General features: G+C 47.1%; 1 protein-coding gene across 1 annotated transcript in view; it reads left to right on the forward strand.

Moving 5' to 3' along the window:
- TIAM1 (TIAM Rac1 associated GEF 1) overlaps window positions 1-27,882 on the forward strand; it is a 392,899-nt gene that overhangs the window by 65,333 nt on the left and 299,684 nt on the right. Inside the window, exon 3 of the mRNA XM_045436876.1 lies at window positions 14,158-14,261. The gene's annotated coding sequence lies outside the window, so the exon portion shown is untranslated. The remainder of the gene's footprint in view (window positions 1-14,157; window positions 14,262-27,882) is intronic.

Here is a 27,882-nt window from a genome sequence, read left to right on the forward strand (position 1 = left end):
TCGAACTCACGAACCGTGAGATCATGACCTGAGCTGAAGTCGTGTGCTTAACCAATTGAGCCACCCAGGCGCCCCAGTACAGAGATTTTTTTTATTTAAAAAAAAAATTTTTTTTTTCAACGTTTATTTATTTTTGGGACAGAGAGAGACAGAGCATGAACGGGGGAGGGGCAGAGAGAGAGGGAGACACAGAATCGGAAACAGGCTCCAGGCTCTGAGCCATCAGCCCAGAGCCCGACGCGGGGCTCGAACTCACGGACCGCGAGATCGTGACCTGGCTGAAGTCGGACGCTTAACCGACTGCACCACCCAGGCGCCCCGAGATTTTTTTTAATTAAAGAAGGTGGGATTCGCTGGGAGAGGACCTGGGTTGGACTCCTTGGCTGTCCTGTCCGGGAGTCCTGGGACTACAGGTAAGAGACCAAACCCTCAGGAGCCTTGGCTGCTTCCCTCGTACCTGGAGTAGGTGGTGGTGGTATGAGATCGCAGTGGCAGAGCGATGTGGAGGGTGCTGTTGAGTTTTGAAGGGTGATAAGTAATCGCCTCTTCTCTTCCCAGAGTTTAGAGCCAATTGCCAAATGGATCAGAGAATCCAGACAGGTGGGAGATCACAACAGATAAAGCTGGTTGGAGAGCAGGCTTACAGGTGAGGGCTAAATGGGCTCGCTCACTGCTCTGCCCGACCTGCAGGGCCGACCGCCCCTGGGAACAGGGCAGAGAAGGAGAGGTGAGTCCTGACGATGATCAGCTCCAAAGGAGTGAACTCAGAAGGCTCGAGGCGTGCAATCTGTATTTTCTTCCAGTCCGCCAAGCAGGAAAGTCCTCGGAGTCCCTGGGAGGAAAGACTTGGGAGATGTTGAAAGAGAGCTTGTCTTACTTTCCTGGGGCTGCCATAACCAAGAACCACACGCTGGGGGACTTAAACAATGGAAATTTATTGTCTTTCGGTTCTGGAAGTCCGAGATCCAGGTTTCTTCGAAGGCTTCTGTGAAGGACAGTCTGCCCCCACCCTGTTTCTGGCTTGTGGCTGTTTGCTCAGTCTTTGGTGCTGGTTGGTGTTCCCTGGCTTGTGGAATTGTCATCCTGACCTCCGCCTTTTTCTTCACCTCTCGGTGTTTTCTTACTTCACCCTCTCTTGCTAAACTTCCCCTCTTTTATAAGGACACTATTCTTTTTTTTTCAACGTTTTATTTATTTTTGGGACAGAGAGAGACAGAGCATGAACGGGGGAGGGGCAGAGAGAGAGGGAGACACAGAATCGGAAACAGGCTCCAGGCTCCGAGCCATCAGCCCAGAGCCTGACGCGGGGCTCGAACTCCCGGACCGCGAGATCGTGACCCGGCTGAAGTCGGACGCTTAACCGACTGCGCCACCCAGGCGCCCCTATAAGGACACTATTCTTATTGGCCTTATCTTAACTGATAACATCTGCGATGACCCTATTTCCAAATAAGATCACATTATGAGATATTGGGGGTTAGGACTTTGACATTTGAATTTAGGGAAACGCAACTCAACTCAGAATTGAAGTCTAGGGGCATCGGGGTGGCTGAGGAGGTTGAGCGTCTGAGTCTTGGTTTCGGCTCAGGTCATGATCTCACAGTTTGTGGAATTGAACCCCACGTTGGGCTCTGTGCTGATAGCGTGGCTTCTGCTTGGGATTCTCTGTCTCCCTCTCTCTCCGCCCCTACCCTGCTCGCTCGCTCGCTCTCTGTCCCCCTCTCAAAAACAAATAATAAATAAACATAAAAAAAAAAAAAAAAGAATGGCGATCTGGCTTTTTCCTTTCAGGGGAGTGGAGAGAGATTCTATCCCTTGTGAGGCATCTGTACCCAGTAGGTGTTGAGTGGTTGTCTTCTGTTACGGACTAAGTTGTTTCCCCCACCCTCCTATTCGTACGTGGAAGCCCTAACTCCTCATGTGACCGTGTTTGGAGATAGGGCCTTTAAGGAGATAATTATGGTTCAATGAGGTCAAAAGTGTGGGGGCCTAATTCAACAGGGATAGTGTCCATATGGGAAGGGGAAGAGACGGGTGAGCTGCCCCTCTTTCCACGTGCATGTGCACAGAGGCAAGGCCATGTGGGGATACAGTGAGGAGGCAGTGGACTGCAAGCCAAGGAAGAAGGGTCTCTCCGGAAGCCAACCCTAATGACACCTTGGCCTTGGACTTCAGCCTCCAGAGCTATGAGACCATACATTTCTGTTGTGTGAGGCCCGTGCCCCCTCCCCCCGTGTGTGGTACGTTGTACAGCGGGCCCAGCGGACTAAGACACTTTCCTTTCTTCCGAAGGTGATAGGCATGTGTGACTCCCTTTGCAGTAACGTTAGCATTGTTGAGGTCAGGCCTGGCAAGCCTGCATTTGCCCTGGCACGGGGCGGAGGCGGGGAGGGGGTGTGTCCTCTGTGTTACATCCAGGCCCTGGGTTCATTTAATGGATCGGATAGCTAAGGATGAGAAAGCATAAGCAGTTTTCTCAAAGCCACTTTAGTAGATTAGGCAATGAACCTGAGGGTGCATCCCAGCGCTGTCAGAGCTCGCTTGGGTAAATCCAGGACAAATATATTTAATTCCTTATTTAAAAATGCAATTCACAGTGACAGGTGGATGTCATTGAGCAGCAAAGAGATGAAAAAAAGTGGGTCAGTGACACACCGCACTGTTTTGTGATAAATGTAGGTTAACTGACTTAATGGAAAGCCACAATCTAAGGGAAAGTGGTCTTGAAAAGCTGAAGCCCTCGAAAAATCTCCCAACTACCCACTTATGTCTAGGAGAGAGTAGTGCAGCTCTTTGAGCCTAAACCTTTTATCAGTAAATTCTTTTGTGCTGCCTTGTAGTTAAAACCATTGCTTTAATTTAAAATATATTTGTTGGATGGTGATTATGTGCCTGGCTTCGTGCGAGGCATTAAACACCCAGAGCTAAAATGTATGGTTGCTGTCCTGAATTGGGTGACAATTTAGTGGGGCTGGTTAAATGGACGACACTATATTGTAGGTACTACCTGAGAGGGCAGAGGGAGGTAATTACCGCATTCAGGAGCACATTGTGGGGGGGGAGGGGCTATATGTCACACAGACTGAGGGCAGACACCAGAGATGGCTTTCCTAAAAGAGGTGAGGCTTGAGCCGAGTTTGAGGCAAGAAGTCTGGGTTATTCAGTCAAATCTGAATAATGGTGTTGCAGGCAGAGAAAATAGTAAGCATATCAAGATGGAGATGTGGGAAGCCAGCCCACTTGGAGACTGTGTGCATACAGGTACTGTCCCTTCCTTTCATTTCTCCCTTTCTTTTCCTTCCTCCTTCTCTTTCTTCAGTGATGTTTTGGTAAGCTGACACTACGGGGTGAATACAAAGGCCTGATTTGTAGTGTTTGCCAATTTCTGTGGTGTAAATACTCCTTCCATGGCTGATTCCAAGCTACCGACATGATGTTGAATGTTCCCCCAAATTTCTAAAGCTACAACAATTGATCACAACCATTCACAACAAATGGTATAATCCCATTCAGTCGACCATTGCCTCCCATCCATCCATCATCTATTTATCATCCATCCATCCATCCATCCATCCGTCCATCCAACTATCCATTCTTCATCCATCTACCCATCCATCTACCCATCATTCATTATCCACCCATCTGTCTGTCCATTCATCCATCCATCATCCATTTATCATCCATCCACCCATCCATCCATCCATCCTTCATCCATCCACCCATGCAACTATCCATCCTTCATCCTTCCATCCATTCATCTAGCCATTCATTGATCATTCATCATCTCCCCATCTGTCTGTCCATCTATCCATCCATCATCTATCCATCCATCTATAAACATCATTTTAACTAAACAGAATCTTAGAAATAAATTATTTTATGGACTTTAGAGTTTTTTTTAGTCAAGTCTTCTCATATTATAGACAAGAAAACTGATACCTAAAGAGAGGAAGTGACTTTTTTTTTTTTTTTAGAAGGGTTTATTTTGAGAGAGAGAAGCTCTGTGCTGTCATCGCAGAGTCCAATGTGGGACTCAATTTCACAAATCATAAGATCATAACCTGAGCTGAAATTAAGTGTCAGATGCTTAACCAACTGAGCCCCAAGGAAGTGACTTTATTAAGATCTATTTGTAGAACTTAGATTAGGACGATGGTCTTCAGAATTGAAGTCTGCAGCTGCTTCTCTTAAGTGAAGAAAGCACAATCTTGAATATAGCTTTGTAGTTTCTGAGTTGGAGCAGTGTGGAACCCATGTTGTACGCACTGCTGTTCTGTCATCCCTGCTTTTCTGCGACAGTCCTAACGCTCATCCAAGTGTTCCTGTTGTTCTTGTGTCTATAACTGCTGCTTCCCAGCAGGCTCACCGTCTCCTTCACAGGGGGTTCAAAATGTCCCTGTTGAAATTACATTCTTCTCCTAGTTTGTAGCACCGGGCTTCGGAATTTAATTTAGCAGTTGGTTTTCAGTCTTTGATGTTTCTGGATTTCATTGGCGTCTCTCTCTCTCTCTCTCTCTCTCTCTCTCTCTCTCTCTCTTTCTCGTCATCTGGATCTCTCTCCTTTGGGACTCCCAACTCACCCATTTGTGGTTTTAACCAGTTGCTGCTCAGGGGCTCCATTTGTGTCACGCTGAATTTCTGTAACTGTATCTATGGGGTTGAAAATGTCTTTCCTCCTTGTTGGGCTTCTGGCAGGAACTTCCAGGGAGGTGAATAACTGACCCTACTTTTGGTGGTCTTTAAACTGGGGTGCCTGGGTGGCTCAGTCGGTTAATTGCCCGACTTCAGCTCAGGTCACGATCTCATGCTCCATGAGTACGAGCTCCGCGTCAGGCTCTGTGCTGACAGCTCAGAGCCTGGAGCCTGCTTCGGAATCTGTCTCCCTCTCTCTCTGCCCCTACCCCCCTCACGCTCTGTCTCTCTCTATGAAAAAATGAATAAACGTTAAAAAAAATTTAAATTGTTGTTAACTCTGGGACACCTGGGTGGCTCAGTTGGTTGAGTGTTCGACTCTTGATTTCAGCTCAGGTCATGATCTCAGGGTCATGAGATTGAGCCCTGTGTTGGGCTCCATGCTGAGTGGGGAGTCTGCCTAAGATTCTCTCCCTTTCCCTCTGTCCTACCCAGCTCACACATGCACCGCCCCCCCTCCCCAATAAATAAATAAATAAAACATTTTAAATTGTTAACTCTGAGAGAGGAAGGGTCACTCTTACTCTCTGAGAAGCTTTATTTTGAAATCAGGGACAGAGTGGCTGATGAATTGAGTGCTCCAGAGGACTGTGTTGAAAACTAGCTTCTGTGTTGTAATGTTGAGTGAAAAGGGCAAGTTGCTGAGGTATGCATTACGATGCCACTTTTGTAAAAGAGAAACAAATTGGTGGTTACCTCTGGAGGGTGGTGGAAGGTGGAAATGAGCTGGAGAGAAGTCTCTCACCTTTTAAGTTTATATGTTTCCGTATTGTTTAATTCATTTTTCTTTTTAATTATAAGCATGTCATCTAAAGCAAATCCGGACAAAACGGCCTGCTTATATTTTAATCAGGCTCATCTGGGCAACGGCGATAAACTTCCTGTTGTCTTCTTACCACGCTTTGCCATTTGCCCAATATAAACTTTACAGGTGCCTTAGTTTATAAGTTGTAGCCTAATAATTTTAGACACAATTAATTTTGATTGCTAGAGAGTTGCAATTGCACAGGTATTCAGACCTGTTCAATAAGGCCAGAATTTAAACCTAGGATTCCCTGTGTATGCTCCCTTCACCTAATAATTTTTACCCATTCTTTCCTAATGAGGTTAATCATCTACTCGAATGCATTGCCTGAGCTGGTCATTATTCGGGGCTTCCAACAGAGATTCTAAAAACCTCCTGGATTCATTCTGTGAGCTGACATAGGGCCATTATTTTCTTCCACCATTCCTTGACTGTGGTGCTCTCAGCTGCCTTGGAAGCGGAGAGTCATTAGATTTCACTGGCTTCCCCGGAATAGCATCATGTTCCGTGATACCAACGCCCCTGCCTCCCCTCCTTTTTCCCCTTAGATGAACTTCTCTCGTGTACTCGGCAGTTCCTTCCTCATCTTTAGAATGTCCTTTAGCATCTCCATTCTCAAATTGGGAGAAGTAAATCTAGTCTCATCGCCCGTGGCGCCGAACATTTGAAAAGGCAGGAAGGTGTGGTTATTTACATGAAATCGATCACTTTGTAGTAGTCTGAACTGGGGGGAAAAAAATGTGACTTCTTACTCAGGCGTTTGTGTGACCACACAGGTTGTCTCTCCCAGCTGTGTCTTATAAGAAGAATTTTCAGAAACCCATGGACCACATGAACGATATGTTATTGATACGAAGCACAGTTGTGCTTATGCCAGTTTCGCAGTCTGTGGGACCTCTTTTAAGTTGTTAGGTTGAATTATATGAATTGTCAAACCGAGCTACTAAAAGGGCAGTTTCATCCAGTTCCACCTAAGAGAGCCTCTTTGCTGAGTTGTAAGACATGGAAAATACGTGTCTACATTAGGAGAGGCATGGGATGACCGTGCTTTAAGGAAACTGGGCATCCTTTTTTTTTTTTTTTAATTTGAATCTGTCTCTCCTGGTTAGTGTTCACTTAGTTGACACTTGCTTGTTGCCTCACTAGCTTTCAGAAAGTATCCAGAACAAAATTGGTTGCCTAGCAACATGCTCCAGCCCAGGAGGGTTGGAGAATGGGTCAGTGATTAACAATTATGTACAATCAAGTTTAAAAATGCATAGCAGCCGGCAACATTCATGCTCTGACCACCAGAAAAATCCCAGCATTCCGCGGGCCCGGGTGTGTGGCTATTGTACGTGAATTTATTGCAGTTGCGGTCTGGACCTTATGGTTGCAATCCAGAAACACTTTGCTCTGGACTGAAATGGGCGGCTGTTGTCTCCCTGAACATCGGTCCGTTTTGCGGAAGGCATCTGACACCCATCGTGCGTTTGGCTGCCTATCTGGACGCTCATCCCCTTGGAAAGTGAAAAGAGAAGGCGAAGAATTTGGATATTTATGATTGTTGTCATCTCAACAGATTTGGCCCCTATTAGTGAATCTGTAATTTGCCAAAGAACAAGTACACACAAAATCAGTGACTGCGGCCCACTCAGCCCGGATCATTCTTTCAAGAATTACGAATGCTGTGCAAACGTTCTCCCTGAAACGGCCCCAGCCCTTAATCGTTTCTCTTCCTTCCGTTCCAGCAGAAGAGAAGACAAATTTTGCCTAATTCAGTCCTTACTTAATCTTTCTGTCAGCACAAATATCGATGGTGTAAATCCCGAAAGCAGCAGTAAAGCCAGGAGGCATTTTTATAACTCTGGCAAAGCTAATAATGCACATTTCTTTGTTGAGAATCATTGACTTTAATTGGCTAATCAATTTTTAGGCCCTCTCCATTTGTATTTTGTTTAATCAACAAAAATAAATCGCCCTGCCAACCTTGAAAGTGCCAAGTCGGAGAACAGTGGCAGAGACTTCGTTTGTCCTGCCCAAAGTGCTTCCCAATAGAAACGTCTTAATTGAAGATGATTTATATTCAGAAGCGTGGATGTTTTATCATTTGTCTGAAGAAGGAAAAAGCTGTGTAAGCAAGCAGAATGCAGCCGTTTTAGGCATTGTTTTTGACATTTATCTACTCTCTTTATCCCTCAGACGTTTCCAGAAAAACGACCTCTCCGCGTCCTTCTCGCTAATGATTCAGGCTCCAGCTCCTGAAGCACTTGTCAAGGGTTCTTCATAACCTTTGCTTGCTGTTGGTTTTTGTGAGAGGACTTCCTCCCGGGTTTTACTTCCCGTGACTCGTGTCTCTGGGCCTTTGGTGGGAAGTGGCTGACGTGTCGGGGCTGGAGGACAGACCCCATTCGCCTTCCCCCGGGAAGGGGGCCGCTGGCTTGCTTTGTCGGCACGAAGACCTCAGTGGCCATGGCGGGCTGCGGAGTCTCGGGGCACAGGAGCTTTGATGTGGGCCGGTGACAAACTTCCCTGAGAGTGGCAAGAGGTCAGGTTTTGCTTTTGCTGCCTTCTCTTCACTCTGGGGAAGGAGGACAGATGACAAGAAGTAACGTTTATTTAATGCCTGCGTGATGCCTTCTCATTTCTCACAACAACCCCGTGTGGTAGTGGAACCCCATTTTTCTGGTGAGGAAGCCGAGGCTCAGAGGGCGTTAGCAACGGCTTATATGTGGAGCGCCTGTGGTTGGAATCTCTGTTTCCAGACGTCTTCCCATTTCACTGGCTGCTGGAAGCTGGAAAAGACGCCTCCTCCCAACAGTGTCACTAACCTGGGTTTTCCCCTGCGGGGCTGCTGGGGTGCAGGTACCAGAGTGTGATGGCGGCCAGGTTGTTGACTCTTTTCCAAGAGCTTCCCTTAATCCCTACTCACCTATTAGTTACTGCTACCCTCCTTTTACAGAGGAGGAAACAGAAGCAAAGAGTGGTTGGGGCATTGGCTCAAGGTCACTTGGCTAATAGCTGGGGATACCAGGATTTGAATCCATGTAATCTGACCCAGCACCCATGCTCACAGGAGTCGCCTTGTACCTTGTCTGTTCAGCATTGTCCAAGCCTCCCATGTAGGGAGAAAGCAGTAAGATGAAAGGGGAAGGGAAAACAGTGTAGTTTGATAGAACTTGCTTCGGACAGTAGAGACCATTTGATGTACCAGTTGCCTTCATTGTGGGCTCATTCATTGACCTTCGGCTCTGGGTTGCCCTTTCTGCTGCCTTTTCTCCATTCTGAGTTGCCTTTTAGTGCCTCTGCTAAAGTCCCATCCTCCCCGGGTCTCTCTTCGACTGATGGGAGGCCAGCTTGTCTCTAGAGTCCACCAAGAAACCAACATCATGACCCCCCAAGTTATTCTATGGGCAAAAGCCTGAAATAAACCCCAGGAACCAATGTGATGCAATTTAACAATTTCTGTAAGGAATTAGTTCTAGGAACCCGGTGCGATGGTAAAAACCCAGCCTCTGGCCGAAGCCCTGTGCTGTTTTTACTGGGGCTGTAGCTACTCACTCGGCAGCCCTGAGCCACAGCATCCTTGGGTACCAAGGGTCAAGCGGTCCCTGTTTCGAGGTGGAATGTGGAAGAATGTTCACATTGGGAGTGGAGAGCCCTGCAGCAGGTCAGGTCGGTTAATATAATGATGGTGATCATAACCTGCAGAGAACAGTTTCTGATGCCAAGACCTGTTCCAAGTGTTTTGCACGTATTAACCAGTAATTTTCCACCAATCCCATTAGGTAGATGCTGTAATCTTCATTTTACAGATGGGAAAATCGACAGGGTTAAACGTGCACGTATAGCGTAATTTTAGGAACATTAACATACAAAACACATCTGAGAATCAAGGACATATGGTGCTTGGCTCGTGGACTGGTGGAGCCAGTGTTTGGCTACTCTTTGGAGCACAGATGCCTCCTTATTAGATGGACCTTGGAAACTAGCTTAAATGTGCGGGGCAATACCACAGCCGGCATTTATCGAGTTATTACTGTATGCCAGGCTCTATTTTAAGAACTTGGCATGAATTGTTGTTAATCCTCACAGAAAGGTAGCTAGTATGATCATGATTATACCTGGGTCGTAAATGGAGGAACTAAGTCAGAAGGGTAGTTTATCTTGCCCGAGGCCACCCAGTCAGGACACGGCAAGGCCAAGAGTCAGCTGAGGTCATCGGGCTCCTGAGCCGGGCTCTGAATCGCGGCGGCCCCTGCCTCTGAGCTAAGACCCCAGGTACAGTTGGAAAAGGGGTGGTGGCAGAGGGGATGGACACAGTCACAGGGCTCCGTGTGGGTTAGAGGCTCTGTGGTCCCGGTCAGGTGCCCTTGCCCACGTGGCTTGTCACATTTTTGGGGCATCCGCTGTGGAGTGGAATTGGAGGTTGATTTTATCAGTCTTCTGTAGGCTTCTGTTTGTTTGGTTGCCAAGACCATCCCAGTGGGGAAGGAAATGAAGGAGAGCTTTGATATGACTTGTAAAACATACCTGGGAAGGCATGTCCTGAGTCTCGGATGCACATCATCTCCCTGACCCCCACAACGACCCAGTGAGGTTCCCACTCAATGGTGATCGCCATGTCGCAAAGGGGGGAGTTAGTGGCCTGGGGAGGGCCAGCCACTATTCTTCTATCCTCAGGTTGGTCACACAGCAGGGGGTGGGGGCGCAGAATAAGGTGAGGACTGACCCCATATGGGGGCTCTCCGGGGGGGGGGGGCGCCCTGGGATGGGGCATCAACTCCGCTAGTCAGCTGCTTCTCCCCTCCTGTTGTGCTGCACCCATGCTCTCCTGCTCTCCCTTGCCTCCGTGTCCCGAGCTTTTCAGAACAAAAAGAATGAGATTTTCCACCGCCCGGAACTGTTTTTGCTACTGCTTGTGCATCTGAGCACCTGCTGGGCTGATGAGCTTTTGAAATGTCACTTGGCTGTTGGGAGGGAGCTGTGAGTGATTGGCGGGAACACACCATCCCAGCTGCCTCCGAGGGGTGGGTGGTGGCGGGTGGGAGTGCGATGGTTCCCAGGCCTTGGTAGGGGGAGGTGGCTGTGTTTCTGCTCATGCAGCTGGCACAGGTACCCATCACCTGCCTGGTCATTTTCTTCTCTTGGGCAGATGGAGGCCGTTTCTGTGCCGTGTTGTTCTTAACAGTGTTGGCCCTGCAGTTTTGGGTCACCTTTTGAGAATACAGTTGAAATTTCGACCTTTTTCCTCCCTGGATTTTGCTTTTCAGAAAAATGCACGTGTACATTTATAGGCAATTCTGTGTGTAAATTCTGGATTTTCACTGGCACTCTTAAAACCAGAGGCTCCTTGGCCGTATCCTACCCTCCATATTCATACCGTGAAATCTAGTTCAAGAGTTGGGTTTTCTTCCCTCCTCCCCCGCCCCAGTTGAGGGCAAGTATGGAAAATTAAATTTTTGATTTCCTGCCCCTTTTCCCTTTCCACTGTAGTTAGTCAGAGACCTGGCGGGAAAATATACAGAAGAGGGTTGAGTGAAGCCGTGTCATGAGGTCGGGAAGCAGAAAGGGTGCGTGAGGTGCGGGGGTTACCTGAGGAAGCCCCTCTGTTTTAACCTGTTCGGACTGCTATAACGATACCACAGACTGGGAAACTTTCACGTGGCAGAAATTTCTTTCTCACACTGCTGGAGCCTGGGAAGTCCAAGGTTGTTAAGGTGCTGCAGATTGGGTCTGGTGATGGTCCACTTCCGGGTTCATAGATGGCAGACTTTTCCTGTGGTCTCGCATGGTCGGAGGGGTGAGGGAGGTCTTTGGGGTCCCTTTTATAAGGGAACTCATCCCGTTCATGGGGGCTCTCCCCTCCCCCCTCATGTCCTGATCACCTCCCAAAGGCCCCACCTCCTAATATCATCACACTGGGGGGTTGGATTTCAACATATGAATTTGGGGGGACATATTCAGTCTATGACACCATCCAACCCCTAGAACTAAGGACAGGCAGGGAGGGTTCCTCAGAGAGGCTGTGCCCTGTGGTGGAGAGACTTCCAAGCAACCCTGTAGAGAGGAGGTGGGGGAGGGGTGAGCGTGGGTACCTGTTCCTTCCTTCTGTTTTTTTTTTTTTTTTTTTTTTTTTAATGTTTTTAACTTATTTTTGAGAGAGTGCAAGTGTGGGAGCGGCGGCGGGACAGAGGATCTGAAGCAGGCTCTGTAGTGACGGCAGAGAGCCCGTTGTGGGGCTCGCGCTCACGAACTGTGAGATCATGACCTGAGCCGAAGTGGGACCCTCAACCGACTGAGCCGCCCAGGTGCCCAGTGCTCCTTCCTTCTTTACCCTCCTCTTCCGCTCCTGGCTTCTGTGGTTAGCTCCCAAGGGACCCGAGGGCAGGGGAGCCTGGTTGATTCAGATCACGGAGGTCAGCTTCCCAGGGCACGGATCCCAGCGGACAACCATGGGACATGAACAGGATGTTTAGCGCATTACTCTTCAGATGTTTCTGTCCAATAGATGGCACTTTTGAGGCTGCAAAGGAACAGCTTTGTCATCCTGAAGTGCTCTCCTCGGGGACTGGGCGTCATGGGAAGTTGCATGGCTTGTGCTGTGAAGGTTTCGTGATCCTGTTCATGATTGGAAGCGTCCTGGTTTTCATCCAGATGCTTTTAAATCCAGGCTTTTAGGTTTTGTTTTTGTTTTTTCCCTATTTTATTCGTATATCTGTTATTACAAGGCTACTTTGAAAGGCTGCATTGCGACTCACGATGATGAATCAATCTGCCTCATTATCACAGGGAATTATATATAAATCACTTGCATGGCATTATGTTCAAAGGTAGTTTTCTCTTACGTGATAGCTGGATGTAATGAAATGGGCATTTCTGGATTTTGCAGAACAGAGAGGTTATATGCGGGGAAGCAACTGAGAAGTTAAAAAGCGTTCGGCAGGGTCAGGTCACTAGCAGGTGTAAGTCACACCCCCAAGCTTGGCTCTGGGGTCTGGGATCTGCTTCCGGCTCCTGCTCCCGAGTTGTGACCTTGGACAGCATCTCTAGGTGTCAGCAAGAATCCTGCTAAGTCAGTTTAGAGAGAACCCCCACCCTTGGTGTATGAGTACCTTGGTATGCAATACCTGGTCACCCTGGGCTGCCTTCAGCAGGAATCCTGTCTTCTCTTGGTTTAGTAAGAACCCCCACCCTTGCTGTGTCTGCTGAGTGGTGACCTCCTCAGTCTGCTTGTTTAAGTCCCCAGGTGTCTTTGCTGCACTGGGATTTGCACCTCATCTCTCTCCTCTATTGCAACAGCCCTGAATAAAGTCTTTCTTACCGTTTTTTAACAAACATCAGAATACTTTTTTTTTTTTTTTTTAATTTTTTTTTTTTCAACGTTTATTTTATTTTTGGGACAGAGAGAGACAGAGCATGAATGGGGGAGGGTCGGAGAGAGAGAGAGGGAGACACAGAATCGGAAACAGGCTCCAGGCTCTGAGCCATCAGCCCAGAGCCCGACGCGGGGCTCGAACTCACGGACCGCGAGATCGTGACCTGGCTGAAGTCGGACGCTTAACCGACTGCGCCACCCAGGCGCCCCAAGAATACTTTTTTTTTTAACATTGCCACCCCATAAAACCTTGGAATTGTTTGTGATCCTCAGGGACTTCCAGTCCAACCCGCCCAGTGTTGAGAGCCCAGCGGGTCCCATGGTGAGGAGCCTACTACCCTCTCGTGGGCTGGTTCTCAGTGTTGAGATGCCTCGCTTCAGTTTCAAGCTTGAAACTTACCTTCAGTTTTCCTCATTGATCTCAGTGTCGCCTTTCCTGGGAATCTGTTAACTCCCTCATTAAGGGAATAAATGAGCTTTGTAAAATTTTAACCATCGTAATGAAAATAAATTTGTTTTATTTTTTTATTTCAGAGCGAGAGAGAGAGTGCACAAGCAGTGGGGAGGCAGAGAGAGAGGGAGAGAAAGAATCTTAAGCAGGCTCCACACTCAGCGTGGAGCCCAATGTGGGGCTCGATCTCACGATCCTGGGATTGTGATCTGAGCTGAAATCAACAGTTGATCGCCTAATCGACTGAGCCACCCAGGCACTCCAATGAAAATAATTCTCAAGTAGCGTCTATAGTGACCTTCTTGCTTTCTCTCTTTTTTTTTTAATGTTTATTTCTGAAATGGAGAGAGACAGCACAAGTGGGGGAGGGGTAGAGAGAGAGGGAGACACAGAATCTGAAGCAGGCTCCAGGCTCTGAGCTGTCAGCAGGGCTCGAACTCACAAACTGTGAGATCATGACCTGAGCCGAAGTTGGTCACTCAGCGGACTGAGCCACCCAGGCGCCCCACCTTCTTGCTTTCTTTGTAACAGGACTCGGAGCCTGGCTGGAACATTGTTGCCAACTCTGGGATATTGTTACTATAGGAAGCTGCTCCAGGGTGATGGCCCTGGGGGTTGAGTCCCTGGGGACTCTGTCTTTGTTATCAACTCCTGGGTGGCTCAGCAACTGTGCTTCTACTTCTGAGGGCTCTGCTGTTTTCCTCTGCCATTGGTTCTTGATGATGCCTTGTTTAGATACCGTTTTATAAATGACATGCTTCTTTTTCTTTTATGGAGTAAAGTGCATGGGGCTTTTTGAAAGCTGTTTGTCACCCAGAAGTATTTCTTTCTTTCTTTTTTTTTAATTTCCAGATGGCTGTGTTCCAGATATTAACATTATCAGAAGCCTGACCTGCACATGGTGAGCAGTTTAAACTCGCCTACATGCTTTGAAGGACTCTCGAGGTGCATCAAGGGTATATAAATCCATTTGCTTTTTCATTTATTTGTTTATCATATAGCCCCTAAATCTGTGCCTGGTGTTTTGTTGATTTCCACTGTCTATTTTTTCTACATCACCGCATTTATGGGTATCTTTGAGAAGCAGTGACTTCCATAGGATTAAAACAACCAAAGTCCTTTGCTTGAAGGAGAATTTTAAGGTGCAGATTTAAAAAGGAAATCAGATTTATTTATAAATATGTCACTATGTGTCTGAGAAGATAACATTCTTTTTGTTAAATATCAGCGTACTGTATCACATGCAAAAAAAAAAAAAAAAATCACTCAGTATCACTTAATATTCACATTCAGATTTCCCTGATTGATAATTGTTCTTTTCACAGTTAGTTATAAATCCCTCAGGGTAATCAAAGGATTTAAGCAAAGTCCACAAATGGCATGTGGTTGATAATGCCTCTTAAGTCTCTTTTTATATGTAAGTTTCCTGTCCTTGTTTGTTTTCTCTTGCAATATATTTAGTCAAGAAGCTGGATCTTTTGTCCTGTGGAGTTCTTCACGGTATATAAGTATATATAGACTTTGCTGCCAGGATCCCAGTGTTGTCATTAAACATTTTATTGTCTTCAAAATGTCCTATAAACTAAAGGCTTTATTAGATTCAGATTTGTATTTTTGGGCAACAGTATTGCATACGTGATAATGTAACTTTATCAGGTGACATATTTTGTATCCTTTCTGAAATGTTAATATAGGCAGGTGCTGTTAATCTGATCATCCTTCATTAGGGTCCCCATCAGCTTTTTCCCTTGTGGTTTCAGCAGCTGTTGGCGGTCCATAGCGGATGCCTAGACTCAGTTTTCATTTAAGGTGTTTACAGAAGGGTGATAATCTCATTCTGTCATTTCCTCTGCCTTTATTAGCTGGAAAGTTTTATAAAGAACTTTGTCTCAATCTTTTAAAAAAAATTGCCTCAGGGTATATAGTTTGTATATAAAAGGCAGAATGCTGGCTTGATTTTTTTCTTTCCTTCACCAGAATAATGAATCGATTCCATATTGTCCTTTAAAGATGGTCAGTGAGTTTTTAAGGAAAGATCTTATTGCAAACTCTTAGATTCTTTATGTATTTGACATTGGAGCCAGGATGTGGTTAGAAACAGTAGCTTAAAAAGGCCTCTGTTTTTAGATGTATAAATCTACTTAATAAACACTTCTAGATAATAAGAGAAAGGAGGGAAGGGAAGATGTGGAGTGAAAAAGGAAGAGACAAGAATTTATAAGCATGATTAAATAAGGATGAAAGAAGGATAAAAAATAAAGGCGTGGGGCGTCTGGGTGGCTCAGTTGGTCAAGCGTCCAGCTCTTGGTTTCGGCTCAGGTCGTGATCTCACGGTTCATGAGATGGAGCCCCAAGTCGGGCTCTGTGCTGACAGTGAGGAAACTGTTTGGGATTCTCTCTCCCACCCCCCCCCCCCGTTTCCCCCCACCCCACTTGCACACGTGTGAGCAGGCTCTCTCTGTCTCTCTCTCAAAATAAATACATAAAACATGTTTTATTTATTTATTTATTTTTAAAATGTTTATTTGTTTTTGAGAGAGAGAGAGAGAGAGAGGTGCAAGCAGGGGAGGGGCAGAGAGAGAGGGGAGACAGAGCATCCGAAGAAGGCTCTCTGCTGACAACAGCCAGCTCGACACCGGGCTCAACGCGGGGCTCGAACTCATGAAATGTGAGATCGTGACCTGAGCCAAATTTGGACGCTTAACCAACCGAGCCACCCAGGCCCCCCAATCAATAAAACATTAAAAAAAAAAAAAAGAGAGAGAGAGAGAGAAAGATGCTAAAAATGAGGAATGGAGGGGACAAAAAAGGAATCGTCTAAGATACTCCAGGGAAGATAAACAGAAGGGAAGTCATTTATTCACCAAGTGCTTTTTTACTACTCTTTTACTTTTTTTTTTTTACTACTTTACTTTTTTACTACATGCCTTTCTCTTTTACTTTTTTTTTACTACTTTACTTTTTTACTACATACCTTTCTCAGTTCTAGGTGCTGAGGCCATACGTCCTGCCCTCACCGAGCTTACCTTCTAGCGTGCGTGAAGTCTGAAGTCACGGACGAGCATGTCCGATGGTGACGGACAAGAGCAAGGAAGTGTGCTAGAGCATCCTGGAGGTGGGGTTGGGGGATAGGGCTGTAATTTTCATAGGATGATCGGGGAGGATCTTCCCATGAAAGACAGGATGATTGAGCAAAGACAGGAAAGAGGTGAGGGAGGAAGCCAGGTGCCTTTCTGGGAGAGAAGGTTCCAGGCCGAGGCAAGAGAAGTGCGGAAGCCCCGAGTTGCAGCTGTGTCCCGTTGTGAGAGGAACACTGGCCTGTGAGAGGAACAGGAGGAGGCCGTTGCGGCTGTGACAGCGTGAATGAGCAGGAGAGGACTGAGGGGGCGATTGGGAGACACTCGACAACGGGGGGCTGTGTGGGTTAGGCTCCAGATTGCACAGGGCCTCACAGGCCATTGGAAGGTCTTCGGGGACCATGGATGGACTTGATTTCACTCACTTTATACCATGAGAATAGACTGTTTGGGGGGCCAGGATCAGGGCAGAATCAGAAGACCAATTAACAGGTGGCCGTGACCAGTATACTGGTGATGGAGCTGGTGAAATACAGCCAAATTCTGGATACATTTTGAAGGCAGAGCTGACGGGATTTGCTGACGGCTGGGGTGTGAGGTGTGAGGGAGGAGGGAGGTGTCCAGGAGGGACAAGAGCCACACATACTTGGGGGACAAGCAGTGGCGTCGGTGGACCTTGGCTGCTCCAGGCAACCTGGGCCCTTCTTGGCCGTGCGGCAGGAGTTCCAGACCAGCAGTGGGAAGGAAGGCTTGCCTATGGAGTTCTCCATTCTTGAGGAGTTTATGAGTGGCTGGATGGGTCATTCCATGGTGGCCAAGTCACCTCTTTTAATTCAGTGGCCACCACCTGTACCCCTGGCCCTGGCCTCGTGCCAGCCACAAAAGCGGCCAGGGTTTGAGGAGGTCACTACTGAACCTCTAACAGATGCCCAGTTCAGAGGACAAGGATAGAGGAGAATCTGCTTCTGTGAGGGAGAACCCCTTGGGTCCGGAGAACGAAGGTTGTTGAGGACCAATTCCTACCACGTGCGTCTAGACTTGGTTTTGGTCTTGGAAAAATACTTCTGGGCGTGATGGGAAGAACCCTCTTGGGCTCAGCGTGTTGGTGGGTAGTTTCAGATCACCCACACGTCTTTGCTCGTTCCTCCCGCTTTTTTTTTTTTTTTTAATTTTTTTTTAACGTTTATTTATTTTTGGGACAGAGAGAGACAAAGCATGAACGGGGGAGGGTCAGAGACAGAGGGAGACACAGTATCGGAAGCAGGCTCCAGACTCTGAGCCATCAGCACAGAGCCTGACGTGGGGCTCGAACTCATGGACGGTGAGATCATGACCTGAGCTGAAGTTGGACGCCCAACCGACGGAGCCACCCAGGCGCCCCTCCTCCCACTTTTCTACAGGGGTGTCTGAAGCGTACTGTTCCACCCGTCATTGCCAGCACACTGAGCCCTGGGCCAAGGGGAGGCAAATCCTCACCTCCAGGCCTGGTTTCTTATTTGTTTGTTTAAATTAAGTTTTTAATTTTAATTCCAGTATTCTTAACATACATTGTTATATTAGTTTCAGGTGTACAGTATAATGATTCAGCACTTCCATAAGCTACCCAAGTGCTCATCACGACAAAGGCACTCCTCACTCCCCGTGACAGGGAGTATTTCACCCCCCCACCCCCCCACCCCCTCACGTCCCCTCTGGTGATCATCTGTTTGTTCCCTGCAGTTAAGAGTCTGTTTCTTGGTGTGTCTGTCTGTCTGTCTGTCTCTCTTTTTATTTTTGTTTTCCTTTGCTCGTTTGTTTTGTTTCTTAAATTACACACAAGTGAAATCATATGGTATTTGTCCTCCCGTGACTTATTCTGCTTAGCATCGTACTTTCGAGCTCCCTCCATGTTGTTGTAAATGGCAAGATTTCATTCTTTTTGATGGGTGCATAATATTCCATCGCACACACCTTGTCTTCTTTATCCATTCAGGCAGAGTCGAGTAACTGCCTGGACAAAACCTGAAATAGTTACTCTTTGATTCTTTACAGAAAGAAAGTTTGCTGACCCACGGGCTAGAAAATAAGTAGACGCTGAAAAAGGCTATCGGGGGATGGAGCATATAGAAATGTTCCTTGTCAGTCACTTGAACGCCGCTCAGCCTCAGTGTGTGTGCATGTGAAATTCCATACCTCACAAATTGTGGCTTAACGTTAAGATTTTACTTTTTTTTTTTTGTTCATTCTTCTACAGGTTAGATGACGTTATTTTTATACTTAATAGGAAATACCATTCAGCACGGGTAGGTTCACATTTAATATTGGTGTCATTTTACTGGGCAGATGGTTGTATATATTAGTATTCAGTTAGTATTAGTATGGAATATTAGTGTTGAACCTTCCATAATCCCGAAGTTTAGCATTTAAGTCCTGATTTGCCATTTGGTCCTCCTTGGATAGTAGAAAGTTTCTCTCCCATATGAGTGTATTAATATTGTGTGGTTTGTTTTGTCTTTGTGTGATCAAGAATTCTCCATCCCTGAGGCGCCTGGGTGGCTCAGTCGGTTAAGCATCCAACTTCAGCTCAGGTTATGATCTCGCGGCTTGTGAGTTCGAGGCCTGTGTCGGACTCTGTGCTGATGGCTCAGAGCCTGGAGCCTGTTTCAGATTCTGTGTCTCCCTCTCTCTGCTCCTACCCCACTCACACTCTGTCAATCTCTCTCTCAAAAATAAATAAACATTAAAAAAAAAAAAAAGAATTCTCCATCCTTTTAGTAAATGCAAGGGTTTTCAAAATAAGTAGACTTGCATTTTCTCCCCCCTAAATGGGACTTAGATAGTTTTATCTAAGTTGTTCCTTTTGTCTTTTAGCTATATTGTGTGCTGTGTTATTCTGGAAGGCTATGGAATTCTTCATGTAAGAAAAAAAAATAAAAGAATGAAATAGATTTAAAATATAAAGGACTTTTCTTTCTTAATTGCATCTTAATGTAATAAAAGCCAGAGAGTAATTATTAAAAATGATAGAAGAAAAGAATTAAAACAATAAAATTGCTTAGCAAAGATCCTGTTTCATAATGCAGTCGGATATAATTGGTATCATAATGTGTAATTAACAATCTTTCTTTGAAGTATGAGGCGTGCATTTGGGCAGGCAGGGGACCTCTTAGGAGCGGTGATGTCTGAATTAGTTCTTACCGTAGTGCTTCTGAATCTGTGCACAGATTGTAGCATCTTGCTTCCTGCCTTGTTAGTTGCTTTTTGTTGGTAGAGAGAGATCATAAACTAAGGGCTAGGAGAGAGGGTTCCCCAAAGCTTGACCAGCCACCCAGCCACCGCTGCCCCCTGGGTTGATTAGGGACAGGAGAAGACAAACTCCTGGATACCCGCTGTGCTTTTAGCTCACACCTCAGGGCAGTTCCCTGGCGTAGACCAGATGGGGGACCCTTCTTGCCCTGGTATCAGGTTGGCCTGGGGCGTGTGCTTTAAACGAGCTGAGAAGCCTCCTTGACCTCATTTTCTAGACCCACCCCCATTCTGGCCCCATGGATCTTACTGCAGATACGGCCAGGAAAGATGAGTCCAAGGAAAAGTACCACCAGGAAACAGAGGGGGAAGGTAATGGATTCACAGGCTCGGAGCCCGAGTCTCACTTTCTCTACTGCCCACCTTGGCTCCATCTGACTCCTTGAGACTGGGACACCAGAACACTCAAGAACGCAAATAAAAGCACTGGCAGAGACTATTCCAGGCAGATCTGAACTTCTGTTCACTACTTCTTTGGTTCTAGAGTTCCGTGCCCACGAGGCACCACGTATAGGCTTCTGTGAGAGGCCTGGTGGTGGGTGCTCTTCATCGCCCCCTGGTGGGAGAAGTTGGCTCTGTGTGACTGTAGAGGGGCTGAGGGGGAAACGGCCACTCCAGAGCTTAGCTTTTGAAGGAAATCCTGTGATGGGAATGCGGTGGGGGGGGGGGGGGGGGGGGGGGGGGTTGCAGCACTGCCCAGCACTTATTTGAAAGACACTACCACTGCTCAGAGATTTGACGCCTCTTCTTTGGAAATAGATTGTAGAGTCTGGGGCGTGTCCTTTGGAATCTCTTCCTCAGTGGCAACTCTTTCTTTTTGGAGTGGTTTTCATTTTTGGTAAAATTTCTTTTCTTTTTCTTTCTTTTTTTTTTTTTTTTTTTTTGTGTGTGTGTGTGTGTATTTATTTTATTTATTTTGAGAGAGAGAGAGCACGCGTGAGCAGGGGAGGGGCGGAGAGAGAGACTCCCAAGCAGGCTCCACCCTCAATGCCAAGCCTGATGGTGGGGGTGGGGTGGGGGCGCTGGATCTCTCGACTGCGAGATCGTGACCTGAGCTGATATCAACAGTCCCACGCTTCACCGACAGAGCACCCAGGCACCTCAATTTCGGTAAAATTCTTTTTTTTTTTTCCCCGGGAAAATTCTTAATGCAGTTTCCTCTCAATTGGTTTCTCCTGTTCTTGTCTGCGTGATGTCCACTGTCCGTGGTGTAGTCTGAGAGATCTCATCGGCAGTCAGATCTCGTTACTCCTCTGCTTGGAACTTCCGGTGGCTTCCTCCTAAACACCAGACTCCGCCATGACTGCCAGGCTTCCAGTGATTTGTCCGATTCCCCCTGCCCTCACCACCTCATTTCCTCTTAACTGTGGGTCCTTCCCATATCTCCTTTCTGGGACTAGAATACAGCCAGACTCAGGTCTTCCTCTTGGATGTCAAGGAACGTCATCTTCCAGCTGGCCTGGCCAGTCCTTTACTTCCTGTAGGGCTCTACTCAAACATCCCCTCCCCAGAAAAGCCTCCCAGAGCATCGAGTATGACATAGCCACCCCTCAGCACACGATCTCCCCAAGCCCCTCCTCACCTCCCATGACACCACTCTAGTCTCATCATGGCCCTGGGGGCCATGGGGACTCCCTCTTTTTTTTTTTTTTTTTAAATTTTTTTTTTTCAACGTTTATTTATTTTTTGGGACAGAGAGAGACAGAGCATGAACGGGGGAGGGGCAGAGAGAGAGGGAGACACAGAATCGGAAACAGGCTCCAGGCTCCGAGCCATTAGCCCAGAGCCCGACACGGGGCTCGAACTCACGGACCGCGAGATCGTGACCTGGCTGAAGTCAGACGCTTAACCGACTGCGCCACCCAGGCGCCCCTTGGGACTCCCTCTTTTACTCACTGGCCCGTTCATTGCTTGTCACTTTTAGAGCCAAAGAGTCCCAAGGTCGCTAGTGATTCAGTGCCTCTATGAGGCCTGCCACAGCACAGGTGCTGTCATCCAGAGATCAGTCCCTGACGCAGCGTAAATTCTTCAGTTGGATGGGGTCTTCTCAATAACTTCCCGGGATGACTCCATTGAGGGAAGGGTTCAGATTCAGAAATACGTGCTCTGATTTATCTTGGTAACGAAAGCAAACCAAAGCAAGGCAGTCTCTTTATGAAACCTCACGTGTGAGAGTGGTCTTCGGTGCAGAAGCTTATGACACAGGGTGTGTATCCTGTGGTTTTAGACCTCAGTAGCCGCCTCCTGAAACCTGAGCACAGCACAGTTTCACTTGGGTAACAAGGGGATTCTCTCAGGGTTTCTCAACCTCAGAACTGCTGACACTTTGGGCTGGATGATTCTTTTGTGGTGCACGCTGTCTTGTGTATTGTGGGATATTTAGCAGCGTCCCTGGCCTCTGCCCGTGAGATACTAGCACATCGCCACAGCTGTGACACCAGAGTGTCACCAGATGTTGTCAGACATCCCTGGCGAAAGGGAAGTAAAATCTCCCCTGTTAAGAACCACTGGTCTAGAAACACTTACCTACCCAGGGTTCTACCATTAACCTTTTTTTGTTTTTGGGCAAACATGTGGTTTATTTTTTTTTTATTAAAGCATGGGGACAGGAGTCGTGAGCAGAAAGCACCATTACTATTTATCTTTTGTGTCATCCATTATCATTTTTGTAAAGCTTATTTGTTTATTTGTGTGTGTGGGGGGGTGACAGGGGCAGAGAGAGAGAGAGAGAGCGAGAGAGGGAACCCCAGGCACAAGCCCTGAGATCATGACCCGAGCCAAAGTCGGACGCTTAACCGACTGAGCCACCCAGGCGCCCTTATACCATCCTTTATCATTTATCCACTAGTGTGGCTCAAATTTGAGACAGTAGCATGGTATTCAGGTTTAGATTATGTCGATGACTGATGTGTTGTTTATAATCAGCATTTGTGATCTTAGTTCCTTTGTTGTTATTGTCCCATTTATGGAATGTCTCCCCCCCCCCCCAACAAAGGAGGGGGGTGTTCTTTGGTAGTGCATTGTGTGAGTAGGATACTTAAAACCACACTCTTGACTGGAAGGAATCTTGAAGGTTCTTTGGGCACTAAATACCCAGTTAATGTCGGTGTCCTCATTGTTACGTTGTTCATCTTTGTATTTTATTTATTTATATTTAATTAATGTTTCTTTCTTTTTTGGGGAGGGTGGGGAGGAAGGGGCAGAAAGAGAGAGACACAGGATCCGAAGCAGGCTCCGGGCTCCGGGCTCTGAGCTGTCAGCACAGAGCCCGATGTGGGGCTCGAACCCACGAGCTGTAAGATCATGACCTGAGCCAAAGTCGGATGCTCAACCGACTGAGCCACCCAGGCGCCCCCCAGCAGCTTCATATTTTAAAGATGAGGAAACTAAGGCCCAGTGAAGGACAGTGATTCGCCCAAGTCATGGCTAATTGCAGAGCAATGCCCATATAGGTGTTTCTGGGGAATTTTCCTGCACTTCTGTTTTCTGTGTAGCTTGGTGGTGTGATTAGTGGCGCTTTCTGGGGGCTCTTACTGGTCGTCTTCAGGGTCCCTGCTGGAGCCTGGGCAGCAAGTACCACTGTTCCGGGCATGTCGAGGATTTACGGACAAAATATGTTTTAAAAAGATGATCGGGGAGGAGATTAGTGGAGTCAGAGGAAGGGAGGGACAGAAGAATACCTTAAATGGCATAGACATTTAACTGAAAAGGGGAAACTGAAACGCCAAGGAAATAAAAAGAGGAAGAAGGAGAAAGTTCTAAATAAAGGAGTTGACAAATGAGCCAAACACAACGTATGGGTCTTGTTTACAATGTGATTTGAACAGACCCACTGTGTGTGTGTGAGAGAGAGAGAGAGAGAGAGAGAGAGAGAGGGAATATCAGAGACATTGAGAAACTAAATGGATCATTGGTAGCAGAGAGGAATTTGGGCGTAAAAATTGTGTTGATGTTTACAAAAGCGTCCTTCTCTTTTAGCGATACATTGTGTATTTATGGATGGCATAGTTCCATGTTTGAGATTTTCTTCAACATAAAGAGTCTGGTGTGGGAGGGTTACAGTGAAACAGGATTGAATAGCTGAACTTGGGTTATGGATACGTGGGGATTATGTAACCATAGTTGTTTATGAATCGGAAGCTGATCAACTTTGGTAAATTGCAACGTTGTTTGCAGTTAAAAAAATGTAAATACACTATGAGACATTTGTCAATTTTGTAATCTTCTCTCAAAGAGAATTCCCAAGCCCAACAGATGCTGCCAGTTTCGCTGGCAAAGTCCCTCTGTCTGGAGCCACAGGCGGGTGTGGGAACAGGAGCCGGGGGAAGCCTGTCCTCACCAGGTGGGCAGGGGGGCTGCCTCCACACCCCTCGGCCGCTGCTTTCCACCAGGTCTCGCCCTCTCTGTGCCTGCGGTGACCCTGGCGAGAGGTGGGGCTGTAGGTGGGCTGGGTCCAAGGACCGGGAGGGGGTCCCGCAGGGCAAGTAGGGTCTTTGGCTTTGCGTCGGATAGAAATCAAATGGGAGCTGAGAAGTGAGAGCAGGGTTTATTGAAGTCATAGATACTGAGCGTCTGGAAGACTCAGAAAGGGGAGGAGAGTGAGTGTTGGAGTGAGTGTCGTCTTTGCCTGGGGCCTGGGGTTTTTATTTTGTATTTTGTATTTTTTTTTTAGTGTTTATTTTTGAGAGAGAGAGCATGTGCGGGAGGGGCAGAGAGGGGGACAGAGGATCTGAAGTGGCCCCTGCGCTGACAACAAGTGAGCCCGATGCAGGACTCGAACTCACGAACCTCGAGATCATGACCCGAGCTGAAGTCAGATGCTTAGCCAACTGAGCCACCCAGGCTCCCCTGGGTTTTTTATTGAGGATTATGCTCTGGTGTATGTGTCATTTCTGTGGACCAACTTTTCTCCCCCCACCAAATATTTTATTATTTAACTATCATATAAATAATATATGTTGTGTGTGTGTGTGTGTGTGTGTGTGTGAAAACAATGCAGAGTAAAAATGAAAGTTCCTCTCCTTCTCTGTTTCCCTATGAATTTCATTGCCCTTTCCAGAAATAACCATTTATAATAAAACGATGAGTATCTCTTTAGGCCTTTTTGTTGTTGTTGTTGTTGTTGTGTTGTTACCCCCTAGACAGTGTTTTTATTTATTTTTATATTTATTTTTTTATTTTTGTTTTTTAAAGTTTTATTTATTCAGGTAACCTCTGTACCCACCACGGGGCCCGAACTCACGACCGTGAGATCAAGAGTCACACCCTCCTCAACTGAGCCAGTCGGGTGCCCCAAGTGTTTTTTATTTTTTGATTTTTTTAAATTTTTAATAATGCAAAAAAAAAAAAAAAAGTCACAGAAAGTTGGGAAGATAGTCCCAAGAGAGGCCTCTCCTCCCTTCCCTGCAGCCTGTTGAGAGGAACTTGCTGACTGATGCCCCCCCATCCTGGAATTCGTGGTCGTGTTTCCTACAACCACGACATTCTGTGAGTAATTGTAATTATAGGCCTCAACATCAGGATATTAACACTGACCTACGACTCCCTCCTAATCCTCAGACCAGAAGCAGATTTCACCTGTTGTTCACATCATGTCCTTTATAAGCAAAAGGATCTGGTTCCGAATTATATGTCGCATTTGGTTGTCATTTCTCTGAGTACCCGTTTTGAGCTATGCCTTGTTCTAAGCACTTGGAATTTATCAGCAGAAAATATAGGCAGAGCTCTGTGAGGCAGGGGAGACAGAGAAACGATAAACATAGCAAATATTGAATCTTGTAGAATGGTAGCAGGGGCTCGATGCTGTAGACAAAAATACAGCAGGGCACAAGGCAGCTGGAGGGCAGTTTTAAAAATGCTGGTCAGGACTGCCCTGATGAGAAGAGGCTTCTGGGCAAGCACTGGGAAGAAGTGTGAGTGTCAGGGAAGAACGTTCTGGGAGGAGACGGTTAAGAGCCAGTGCTGAGGCTCTGAGGGGAGCATCCCTCTGTGTCTGCACAAGGAGGCCAGTGTGAGGGAGGGGCGAGTGGAGAAGGATACAGCTAGGAAAGGGAGGCCAGGTCATTCAGTCTTTGGAGGCCAGTCAGCTTCCTCCCCTTCATAACCCATGGAAATGCCTTCGTCCTCCGGTCGCTCCTTTCCCTGATACTTCTTGGCTTCCTTCCACCGATGCTCCCTCTTGCCTTGACGGGTGTGACTTTGGACTGTGACAGCGCTCACCCTCTTGGCCACTTTCTGTCTGACCCTAACTTTGCCCTTGACTGATCTTTTTTCCTCCCTTGCTCGTGGCTTTGCCTCTCTTAGCACTTTCTGCCTTTGAGAACTTAACCCAGTCCCTCCCCCAACAGTGCTTTCTCTGGAGCAGGAATTGTTCTGAGCATGAAACAGTTACTTGCTGATAACAGTCATCAGTAGCAACCTTGGGCAATAGGTACTATTATTTTTTCCCCCCATTTTATGAATGAAGAAATTGAGGTATGGAGAGAATACATAACTCGCTCATGACCACCCAGCTAGGAGGTGCTGGGGCTCAATCCCAGGCATTTACCTCCAGCATGTGGGCCCTCGTCTACTGTGTTACAGACGCAGGTCCATACCTGACTTCTCTCCTGAACTCTCCTGAACTCTAATTACTCCAGTTTCTGAGAAATTCATAACCAGTAACCACAAACTTAGGGTCTTCAAACAACACACACTTAGGATCTCACGGTTCTGTGAGTCAGGAATCTGGGCACGGTTCAGTGGGTCTTAAGGCTGTAACCTAAGTGTTTGCTGCTGCATTCTCATCTGGAGGCTGGCCTGGGGGAGAACTGGCCTCCAAGCTCATTCACGTTGTGGGCAGATTTCGTTTCCTTGGGGTTGTGGGACTGGGGGCCCTGGATTGTTACTGACTCTTAGCTGGAGGCCACCCTCACCTCCTAGCAGCCGTCTACATTTCCTGCCACATGACCCCCTCTATAGGCAGTTCACAGCCAGGCAGTTTGCTTTTTTTTTTTTTTTTTAAAGTTTATTTATTTATCTTGGAGCAGGGGAAGGGCAGAGAGAGAGGCAGAGAGAGAATCCCAAGCAGGCTCCACATTGCCAGCGCAGAGCCCCACACTGGGCTCGAACTCCTGAACCGTGTGATCATGACCTGAGCTGAAATCAAGAGTTCGATGCCTAGGGGCGCCTGGGTGGCTCAGTCGGTTAGGCGTCTGACTTCGGCTCAGGTCATGATCTCGCGGTCCGTGAGTTCGAGCCCCGCGTCGGGCTCTGTGCTGACAGCTCAGAACCTGGAGCCTGTTTCGGATTCTGTGTCTCCCTCTATCTCTGACCTTCCCCCATTCATGCTCTGTTTCTCTCTGTCTCAAAAATGAATAAAAAAAAAAAATGAATTTAAAAAAAAAAAAAAAAAAAGAGTTAGATGCCTAATGGACGGAGCCACCTAGGTGCCCCTGGCAGTATGCTTTTTAAAGGCCCTGTCTGCTGGAGCACCTGGGTGGCTCAGTCAGTTGAGCGTCTGACTCTTGATTTCAGCTCAGGTCATGATCTCATAATGGTGACATCGAACCCCGCATATATGCTGGGCATGGAGCTTGCGTAAGATTCTCTTCCTCCCTCTCTACCCCTGTCCTGTGTGCACACACAAGTGCTCTCTCTCTCTTTAAAAAAAAAAAAAAAAAGGCTCAGCTTACTAAGACAGCTCTTCTAATGTTTATTTTTGAGAGAGACAGAGACAGAATGCGAGGGGGTTAGGGGCAGAGAGAGAGGGAGACACAGAATCCGAAGCAGGCTCTGGGCTCTGAGCCTCCAGAACAGAGCCCGATGTGGGGCTCGAACTCACGGACCATGAGATCATGACCTGAGCCGAAGTCGGACGCTCAACCGACTGAGCCACCTGGTGCCCCAAGACAGAGCTTCTAAAATGAAATATAACCAGTAGGGTGATGGCCCATCACCTTTGCTGTTCCATTGTTTAAATTCAACTCTTGGGTCCTGCACACAATCGAGGTGGGGGTCGTACAAGGGCGGGGGTCATCAGGGGTCCCCTTAGCACGTGCCCTCCATAGAGTGGCTCACTGATCTGGGAATTTCATCTTGAAACCAGACTCACTGTTTTTCCGCTTCTGACTCCCTTGTATCTATTAGCATAACCGCCAATCTTCCAGACACCAGGTGTTTATCCTGAGTGTTAGTGTTGACATCTGTTTTTCTTTGTCATTTTATTACCCCTTCA

This window comes from Leopardus geoffroyi, chromosome C2 (assembly GCF_018350155.1).
Source record: "Leopardus geoffroyi isolate Oge1 chromosome C2, O.geoffroyi_Oge1_pat1.0, whole genome shotgun sequence".
NCBI classification, from domain to species: Eukaryota; Metazoa; Chordata; class Mammalia; order Carnivora; family Felidae; genus Leopardus; species Leopardus geoffroyi.